Source organism: Parasteatoda tepidariorum, chromosome 7 (assembly GCF_982258835.1).
Source record: "Parasteatoda tepidariorum strain Cologne lab strain chromosome 7, Ptep-v5.0, whole genome shotgun sequence".
Taxonomy (NCBI): domain Eukaryota; kingdom Metazoa; phylum Arthropoda; class Arachnida; order Araneae; family Theridiidae; genus Parasteatoda; species Parasteatoda tepidariorum.
The window spans coordinates 90,143,705-90,154,276 of NC_141761.1; the positions used below are offsets into that span (position 1 = coordinate 90,143,705).

Consider the following 10,572-nt stretch of genomic DNA (forward strand, 5'->3'; position numbering starts at 1 on the left):
GGGGGGGGGGTGGGGGGTTTGAGGGTGAAGTAATACCCATGAGGGTTTTTGGTTTATTCCTTAAAATAGCAATAATTAAAAAAAAAAAAAATGTTGTTCTATTTTTGGCGAGAAAACTAGTACCGGTTTACATTAAGTTAAAGGTTTTGTTGGTTAGATTTACAGATTTTGATCGGTAGAGTTCTTTTTTTTTTTTTTTTTATTTTTTTCTTTATTTATTTTTTTTGGGGGGGGGAGAGTGGGGTGTGAAGTGGGGGGTGGGGGTGTGAGGGTGAAGTTATATCCGTGAGGGTTTTTGGTTTATTCCTTAAAATAGCAATAATTAAAAAAAATGTTGTTCTATTTTGGCGAGAAAACTAGTACCGGGTGGGGGGTTTGGGGGTGAAGTTATGTCAGTGAGGGTTTTTATTTATTCCTAAAAATAGCAATAATTAAAAAAAAAATGTTGTACTGTTTTTGGCGAGAAAACTAGTACCGGTTTACATTAAGTTTAAGATATAAAAATGAGTTGAATAAATGTTGAAACCAATGAAAGAGTAAAATCCCTTATAAAATCATGGTTCTATTAAAATCTATTGGTAAAGAAAATGGGGGACTGACGATGGTTAAGAATTGTATGGTTATAAAAGAAAAAATAAACAAGAATAAATATTAGTACTGGTTAAATAAGAAATGACCATCTTTATAAGATTGCCATTGAGTATAAACAAGCATATTATGTAAAGTGATTATTTTCAGAGAAATATTAACAAGACAGCTTATTGAAAAAAAAAAAGAGGTGAAGAATGGCGATAAAACAAGTACCACAGTCTGTTACTATATATTGATTAATACAGACATATGGAAAAAGCAATAAGGCTTGGAATAGCAAGGTAAGAAACTGGTGATGGTTACTAGAGAAAATTTTAAAATGGCGACAAAAGTAGTACTAAAAACATTATGAACATAATAAAGTAATTTAAATATTATACTTTTAACTCTGGGTGGCCAACGCTATGTAAGTATACAATAGAAAAATAATAAGCAAACCATTAGATGATAGTTGTGAATACTCTAAGATGATGGCTTGGTACGATGTGGTCCACAGATGGTTGTAGTTCAATAACCTAAGATTGTCTATTTGTTAAAGCAACCAGGAGATGTTTTTATTTATTGTTGATAATCGTGTAAATAAGTAAGACACAACAGTACACAAGTAAAAGATTTTAATAAATAAGACAAGCTTTTAATGATAAATGCATATAAATAAACAAGAGAAGATATATAGAATGAAATGCTTAAAAATACTTAAAAATATGTTTATACTCTGACTCTGAGAAGATCGATTTTACCCATAGGAAGAAAAGCTAATAAATTTAACAATTGGTTAATTGAAATGAATAATAATTATTGAAAGCTGGGCGTAGCGTGATTGTAATAGCTTAACTGTTACTGTAATCATTACTTAGGTTTGTTTACATAAAAATGGCTAAATTATGCATTGAAAAAGAACGCCGAAATTGTGAAAAAAGATGTTTATTAGAAAATCGATAATAAATCGAGTATTGGGTTAAAAATTTTGAAACATGTATTTGTACATTGAGCATGAGTTGGGGCATAACATATAAAAAAAGTTAGAACACACAGTAACAATTAAGTCTAAATTAAAGTCACTCAAAGTCAGAGTACAAAATAAAAATGTTTAACATAGCGATGGCCTATACCCAGAAATGACTATAAAATTTAAAGTTGCTGAAAAATATTATTACGATCGTCTAAAATTAAAAAAAGTATAATGGCATTAAGAGAATCGCTTTTAGCATTGAAATGAACAAGCGTGATTAAGTTTAGACACATTAAAAAAATTTATAAATGCTGAAAGTTAGCGATAGAAATTTTTTGCATAGGAATACATGCTAAAATGGCGATCATATACATTAAGCCTGAATCAATGGAACGTCAATTTTAAAATATCAAAACATTAAAAATTGGGCTCCCAGGGCCCGGAAAAGACTCACCAGAGATGCCTTGAGGAGTTACATGATGGTTTTGATGATATTTTTTAGAAGAAGATGGATATTTGTTGCTTTTTTAGTTGGAAAAAAACTCTGTTCAATTAGCACAACAACATGGGTAGTAGCTAGATCAGTGGGCCCAAAACAGGTTTTCACTGTATGGTTCAACTTAGCACCATATTAAAGTAGCAACTAATTTGAGTTAGAATAATATTACTATTCGCGATCGCAACGCTCGAGTACGCCGTCTAGCGGGAGCCTGTAAATATCGGACATTAATTTATCACGTTTTCATTTAGTTCCATCAAAATCATTGACTGAATCAGACGCCATTTTTTAGCAGCAAATAAGAAACAAAATTTCCCTAAGGAAAAGGCCGAAGAACTTGAAAAAAATCTCCAGAATATTAGTAAATCTTTCAGCAACAGAACACGCCAAACATTTGAAGAAAAATTCCTCCATAATTTTTAATTTCTATTATCAACAAACTTGCAACTGATGACTTCCGATTTCGGATACTGTTACAGATGTGTGTATTAAGGTAAAATGCATTTCTTCTGTCTTCAATTCATTACGAATTAAAGTGAAGTCAACATTGCTTTCGTCATTCCAGTGAATAAATATGAATTCAGAACATACAGAATTGTAATAGTTATAGCATATTCTTCTTCGTTATAGAATAGTATATATTTCTGTATCCATATAATTCGGAAAACAACAATAAAAAATTATCCAAGTTACTTGAAATAGTGCCATTTGTGCTGATTCTTAATTAATTTTAATCGTTTTCCTGGTAAGTATTTTTTAGTTTTGAAAGAATAAGTTCAACTAGAATTCAGCTATTCTGTTTTTAGCTACATATTCAAATTCATATCAATTATAAAATTTTGCTGTGTAGTATGTTATCTAAAAGTAATGAAGGGATAAACTATGTATCTATTATTTGAGAATAAAGTTTTCAAACAAGGAACTTATCATTTTGGAATTCTCCGGGAATTATAAATCAGGTAAGTGCAATGATTTTTACAATAAAAAATTTGCTTGTAAATATTTCTTTTCATTTGATGATGGTTCTCTACAGAATGGTTTTTTACGTCTGATTAAGAACTATAAGAATAATAAAAAAAGAAACAATATGAAAGTTTTTATTTCAATGTAAAGAATTCTTAAAATCGTTTTTTCATCCTAAGAATTCTTTATTTTTCGTTTTTTAGTTTATAATTTTTTGATAAAAATTGTTCTCAAAATACTTTTTTTGAAAAATTAAATGGTATAACATTATGTGTTTATGTATACTTCTTGTATATTCCAATGTTTGAAGTAATATGATTCAGAAAAGTATGGAATAAAAATTCGGTACTTACGTATTACGCCATCGCCGCTACACATTTGCCGGTTTTTAAGTGCCGCCAATCTACACTTAAAATTTTTGCGACAATTCATAAAATAAAACACTTTATTTAAAATCAAAATAGTCAATCGGATTTCGGTGGAAAATGAGATGATATAGAGTTTAGCATAGATTCAAGACAATCATATCGCCATATGAACTCTGATAAATAAGATTCCAAATGAAATAACATCTCCAAAACGTACGTTTACCAAGATAAAATTTCATGTTGTGGGAATTGGTACATTTTCGTTTTTTCAGTAAAATATTTCCCTCCTGAAAAAATAAAATTGCATCTTGTTTTGTTTTTGGCAAATCCCAAAGACGAATTTTCGTAGCACTAAAAATGGCGACAAAAAAGAATTGTTTTTTTGTTTTTGTTTCGTCAGCATTCTTTATTTTACGTTTCTTAGTTTTTAAATAATGATTTTTATTGAAACTTGAAATTTTTTGATAAAAATTGTTGTCAAAAAACTTTGCTTACAAAATTAAATTTCATAAAATTATGAGGCTTATGTATACTTTTCATTCATTTTAATTTTTGAAGTAATATGATTCTTAAAACTATAGAATGTAAAGTTTAAATGGGCCTTTCATGTTATATCATTAAATTTAGTAGTACTATTTCTCGGGCATTAGGTTTTAACTGTTACAAGAATATACATATTTTTTTCTGTTAATGTACAAATATTTTTCCGATGTGTTTTGGATATTCCTTCTCTAATAAAGAGAGATACCATTTTGTTTTAGTTTGCATAAGAAAGAATATCAAGCATTTTTCTTCTTTAAATTTAATTAGCCACAATAAAGAAGGAACGTTGCAATATACTACGTGCTACATTAACGACGTCTCTAGAGTAACTGAATGACTGTTCATATAGAAATCGCAGGTATTAGTCTCATACAACAACGCCCCCTATAGTTCGTTGCGATCTCGAATTGAACATACTCCAAAGTTTTCAAAAATGTAGATTTCAGCACATCACATAAAAACATTTTTTTACTGACATTCCCAGTAGCGATTTTCCAATCCAACAGCTTTTAACAACCCGCTTTCCGGTTTGGCATATTTTTTTTAAATGAAGAGAAACATGGTTTCTGTACTTTTTTTTTAGCTCAGATAACACATTTTAAAAGAAATGAAAACTTGCATTATATTTGAAACTACAACCAAGCGAAACTTCTCCAAAAAAGAGATCGAGTCGTTAAAGACCGTTGGATTGTAAATTAGCTTCTCGGTAACAGAAGTCCACTAGCACAACAGAGAGCGCTGCAGATTATCGCAGTATCTGCAGATCATTTTTTATCTAAGTGTTCCTTTTAATGTGGAAAAAAATAGTAGGGATTGCTGAAACTCATCTTTAAAACATCTCCAAACTTGTTTCTAATGATAATTAAAAGGCTGAATTGCAACAAAGAATAGAAATTACAAAAAATTGTTACTTGGTTACAGACTTTACAGTATAGAGATTTAGTTCATATTTTTTAAATTATTGCATAAAATTCACCTTAAATTTTAACTACATAAAGTTTTTATGTATAATTTTTAAAGACCTCAGAATTGAAAATTTTGCTTCATATACAATGTTAGATAAAGTTGAATTTTTACAATAATAAACTAATGCCTGACTGCGTTAAGGGCGCAAACAAATTCGAACATTTGAAGATAGTGCTGCAGATCCACTCCACAAATTCTGTTCCCGGGCCTACATCAAAACCGTGTTGTTTCTCACAAAAAACGCTCTCCTTAGCAATTAAAAAATTTGGCTTATCATTATATTACCCCACTCACTTCATACATAACGATTACGTTAGTTACAAAACAAAACTGTATTTGTCTCGCTTACAAATGCAAGTCCCTTTTGAAACAACAAAACATGAAAATAGTAACGAATACAAATTTAGCAATCCAGCCCTGAAAAGATAAAACTCTGTCCCTGGAATTCTGACATTCGAGATAAAGAGTATATCGAACCGGTTGGTAATACGATCTAGAATTTTCTAAATATTCTTTTTTTCTCTTCGATGCAATCTTGATCTTTCTAATTAAGTATCCATCACTGCAATATTAGCCCCTATGATTGCAATGCTTCTCTTTTTCTTAAGGCGATTTTATTATTTTTCGTTGCTTTCAGATTGGCACGTGTACAAATATGTTCACAAGTCATTAAAATTCACGCAGTAATGAAAATAATTAGTAGGAGCACATTTTAATTCTTAGTATTATAACAGTGTTTTGACATCAAGGTTTGTGGTTAACAATCGATGTATTCAAATCTTAAATACCATATGTTTATATTTTTTGTAGATAAACATTTTTAATAAAAGACAATTAAACAATCGGAATCTGGAATATTTTTGACTCAATATTCAAAGCCTTTTTGTTTACATCACAATGAGAGATCTCTGAAGGCCGAGATTCAACTGATTATAAATCAGTGTTTTGTTTACATCTCAAATGCAACAAAGCATTTTTTATTAAAAAAATATTAATCCTAAAAATTACGTAAACCATCTCTATAATAGACAGCTTCGAAGAAAAAAAAACATTTAAGAACATCTGGTTGCAAAGGTATTCTTACAAATAACAAAAATTGGAGTTTTTTGAAAACAAGACATTAGGAAATTAAAATTATAAACAAACTTAAGCCGCAAATTGCTTCTGACTTTTAACTACAACCTCCTGCTATCTTTCAAGCCTCAACCCTAACCTACATTAATGGAAATACAGAGCTATAAGCTAATGCAAAGAACTCGTCGCACTCTTCTACAATCTAAACTAACTTTTCCTCTCACAAATATCTCATTACTACGGAGTGTTCCCTTAATGTTCAGTGCGCAAAAACTAAACGAAACACCCTAAATAACTTTTGATCTAATGATCGGATTTTCGCATACTAGAACTCAATCGTAGTGGCTATAGGAAGTTACCTCAATACATTGAATTTTTGAATTAGAATTTTGGATTTTTATGCATGGAAATAACTAGCGAAAGCTAATTAATTAGTGCAAACGATATTTTAAGTTACGAAATAAGACGCAGGAACGTACTTGCTCTGACATACCTGACATACATAAACATACCTTTTTTTTTAAACGGATTATGATTCCTGACCCCCAAAATGTAGGAGGTAGACTCAGTCTGTAAAATATGGCCCCAATAGTTTGGTCAGGAGGTCGGCCCAAGCATGGGCCAGCTTAATATTAATTTTACTTTTAGCGTATTTCCTCATATCTTAAAAACTTTATAAGCGGATGGAGAAAGTTTCAGCACACAATTATAAAATCCGTTTATACAAAGATATTTCAACTAAAAAGTTGGCTTTAAATCACTGTTTATTATGTTTCGTTATTTTACTTAATAATAATCGAAAAATTTTTGGATTGCAAGGTATAAAAATTTTATGTCATTTTAAAGAATGTAATTTTATATGTTAAAATACAAAATTTAAACGAAATCCGTCGAATAATTTCTGAAAAATCAGATTTTAAAAAAAAAATCAAATTTAAAAAGAAAAGTCAGATATTTAAAAATCGTATGATCAAGAATAATTCAACCGATTTTGTTCAAAATTAGTATTTCGCTATTTGAAAAGACATTTTTTAAAATTATGTGAAAATTCGTATTCCTGGAATTCAAAATTTTTTCGACTATTATTAAATGAAATAATAAAACATAATGAATAATTATTAAAAATCATTTGTGTTGAATTATCTTTGGATCAATAAAATTTAAAATTGCGCACAAAAAAATTTCGATTCGTTTAAAAATTTCTCAAAATGAGGCTAAATATGCGAAAAGTAAAATTAATATTGAAGGGTCCGAACTTTTAAACAGCTTTATTGGGACAAAATTTAAAGGTTGAGGCTATTTTGGAAGTCAGAAATCATAATCCTTTTTGTAACCGTCGTTGAACAGCCGATCCAATTTTGGATTTACGACTACTAATGTTGAACTCCGCAGTCTTGCAATTTTGAACCAATCCAGAAGACAAGGAAACTCCTGGATCCCCAGAGTTATTGATTTGTTATGGGAACATAGAGGGCTTTGTGACTACAGCTGATTTAACGTGCATCAGTCACCATTTACTACATGGAGAGTCTTCGGCCGGCAGGGATCGAATCTACGACCTCTTGGGCATGGTTCCAGTGCCCTACCAACCAGGCTATCTTGACCATATCATAATCCTTCGAAAAAATGGTATGTTTATTCAAAGAAAATACGTTTGTGTGACTCATTTCTTAACTTAAAATATCACCTACGCTAATCAATTAGCATATTTGAAATTACCCCCTCGAACCATTAAGATTGAGACATAGTACATGAAAATCTGTTAAATAGACGTGAAGTAATTCCTGGTGTTTCGTTTATTTTTTGAGCATTATAATTTTTAGGACACTTTATTTAAAAAAAAATCCTTTTTTCACATCATTATAACTCGGCATTGCGAAAGTTTTCATATTCTGACGAATTATTATTGGACTCAATAAGTGTGAAGCTTCTAGCGAAATGCAAAAACACTATATTCTCATTAGATAAATAAATTTGCATGAAAAATGAGAATGAAAATAATAAGCCACATTGTCAAATTTTTCATAAGAGCGTTTTTGATGAAACGCTTTACACGCTGAAAAGATTTTTGTACATTGTATTACTATATAATTGACATACCGGAAACTTTTAAAATATCTATTTGAAAACAATACTAATAATAAGTTTTAAGCAAAAAAAAACAGCTCTTGAAAAAGTGCGGCTTACTCTTTACAGCCTCAATAGCCCAAGCTATTTAATATAATCTCAATCAAACTTTTGTTTTAACTCAGTTAAATACTAATTTACAAACCTTGACAACACTCAGTGTTCTTACAAGGATTTTTTTAAATATGCAAGGTGATTAGTACGCAACACCCCGAGTATCGCTAGTTCATTTTTATATTGTAAATTATAGAACTTAAGTTTTCAAAATGCATCTCTTATAGCAGTTTTAAAAAAAAGTATCCCGCTTTGTCATCTCATATTTGCGTTGTGATTGCGATAAATGAATTTCAAACAGGATATTTTTTTAATTTTTGATTTTTATACGAGAAATGTTTTGATCTTGAAGAATAATCAAAGATTGCAATTTATTAGATTGCAATCAATTTTAGTGCAATTTACTTATTAATTTTGAATTTCCTTTTTGTTTATTTTTCACCTTCAATGACGGCATATGAATATAGAATCTAATATTTGGTAAAATTAAAGAAAAAATAAAATAAAATAAAATAAATAAATAAATAAAATAAAAAATCTTACAAGTACATCAAGTTTCGATTAATTTAAAATCATTCACTTCATTTCTGATTTATTTTACTAGTTGTAATATGTCAAAGTCGTATTTTTCATGAATTAAATTGTTATTTAAGCATAACTTCGAAAAATCAAGATATCGATATACACAATTAAAAAATATTAAAAAAAATCTGAAATTTTCAATAGAAATGCAACTATTTTTCCAAACTAATATAAGTACTTTCAAAATGTATTTTATAAAAAATTAGTACACGTGTAAACGAATAGAAATGCTGATAAAGTATAAATGGTATACAAATATATTTTTTACGTAAAATATTTCATGTAACGCAAACTTTCAAAAAATTGTACTTACACTGCTATAATCATCATGCAAGATTTCAAATTTATTCACAAATAATAATAAAAAATAAAAATATTTGATCAGAATCCTATACACTGATTCTGGAGTAATCGTTTATAACATGCTTATTTGTTTGGTTTACTTTTTCATCTCAATATGTTTCCAACTGCCTATTTCAGCGAAAATGCTTTTATTCCATATACTTCGGGAGAAGCCTCCCTTGCCTAGCGGTATCACCCACCAAACGCTATGTGAAGCGTTGAGGTAGTTGGTTCGAATCCGGCCATAACCATGGATGCATTCTTCGTGATGTCCTTCTCTGAATTGTTCTATCTGTCCTTCAACTTGACAAATGTTTATAAGCCTAAATTGAACCTGCAAATGTGTGTAATTTCAATAAAGTAATAAACTTGAGGCGAGGTTGCCACCTTGGTCAACACGGTTCCCATCAGATCACCGAAGTCAAGCATCACTGGTTGCGGTCAGTGTGCGGGTGGGTGACCACTTGGATCAGTCTGCGTAGGAACCGAGGGTGTGCGGTATTGGTTCTCGTTAAACTGTGCTACCGTAAAGTGCTCGACTTCGCGTGCAGGTCGTCGGGCTACCGAAGCGGGGGTGCCATCCCCTCTGCAGAGGATCAAAATTGTGATGGCATGTCTTCGGATCATCCTCAGGGATGTTTCCCAGACAGTCGCCAATAGCCCATTGTGCAGCTCTAGTGCGACGCAAATGAACAACAACAACAACAACCACCCTGGTCAAGAAGTGTTAAAATGAAGTGTGTAAAGCGCTAAATAGTCTAAAACGTGAAGGTATCGGGTTTGTTTCCAATCATAACTTTACATGTATTTCTTGTGATATGCTAATATAATTCTAATTTGTGCTTTTTTTCTTCTTTAATTTGACATAGACTTACAATCAGCTCCTTGTATTGTAAATACAAGCATCACTGCTGATATTAATCTATGACTGAAACTGTAGTTAGTTGGATGAATTATTGTTTCCAGTTACACAAACGCTGGATGGGGCATTACAACGCCAAACACAAACATCTCTACATTTTCAATGTAAAGAAATTAAACGGTATTGTATGCATCAAAAAATGGCAAAATATAAGGAGGAACACAAGACGCCTTCCTCGTCTAACGAAATTAAATCCTTAAGGGTGTTTCTGACTGAGATTCTTATCAATATACTGAATTCAAAATTGTTTATTTAGTATATTTGCAAATTGGCCACGTAATAAAATTTCAAATAAGACTCCTTATAGGTTAATTATCCATTAGAGTCTAGATGACAATAGCTTAAAAGCTTCCAAACAAGAGATCACTGGATCATGACCCAAAATTGCTAGTTATTGCACGATCAATAACTACAAAGATTTTTTATTTTATTATTTTTCTAACGCTACGTAGGCACGCTTGTGTGCTTATTAAAATACGGCTCTTGTCAAGCTAAGGAGAATATAGCTCAGCTGAGAGAAAGACATTACAAAGATGCATATGGTGGGGATACGAACCACTACCTTTACGCTACAAAGCGTTTGGCAAAA

At 30.7% G+C, this 10,572-nt stretch overlaps 1 long non-coding RNA gene across 2 annotated transcripts in view; it reads right to left on the reverse strand.

The window, feature by feature from the left end:
- Positions 1–9,149, reverse strand: part of LOC139425995 (uncharacterized) — a 54,429-nt gene extending 45,280 nt beyond the window's left edge. For both annotated transcript variants that reach the window (XR_015435608.1, XR_011637225.2), the window contains exon 1: positions 9,033–9,149. This is a non-coding gene — a long non-coding RNA (uncharacterized LOC139425995). The remainder of the gene's footprint in view (positions 1–9,032) is intronic.
- Positions 9,150–10,572: the final 1,423 nt, after the last annotated feature.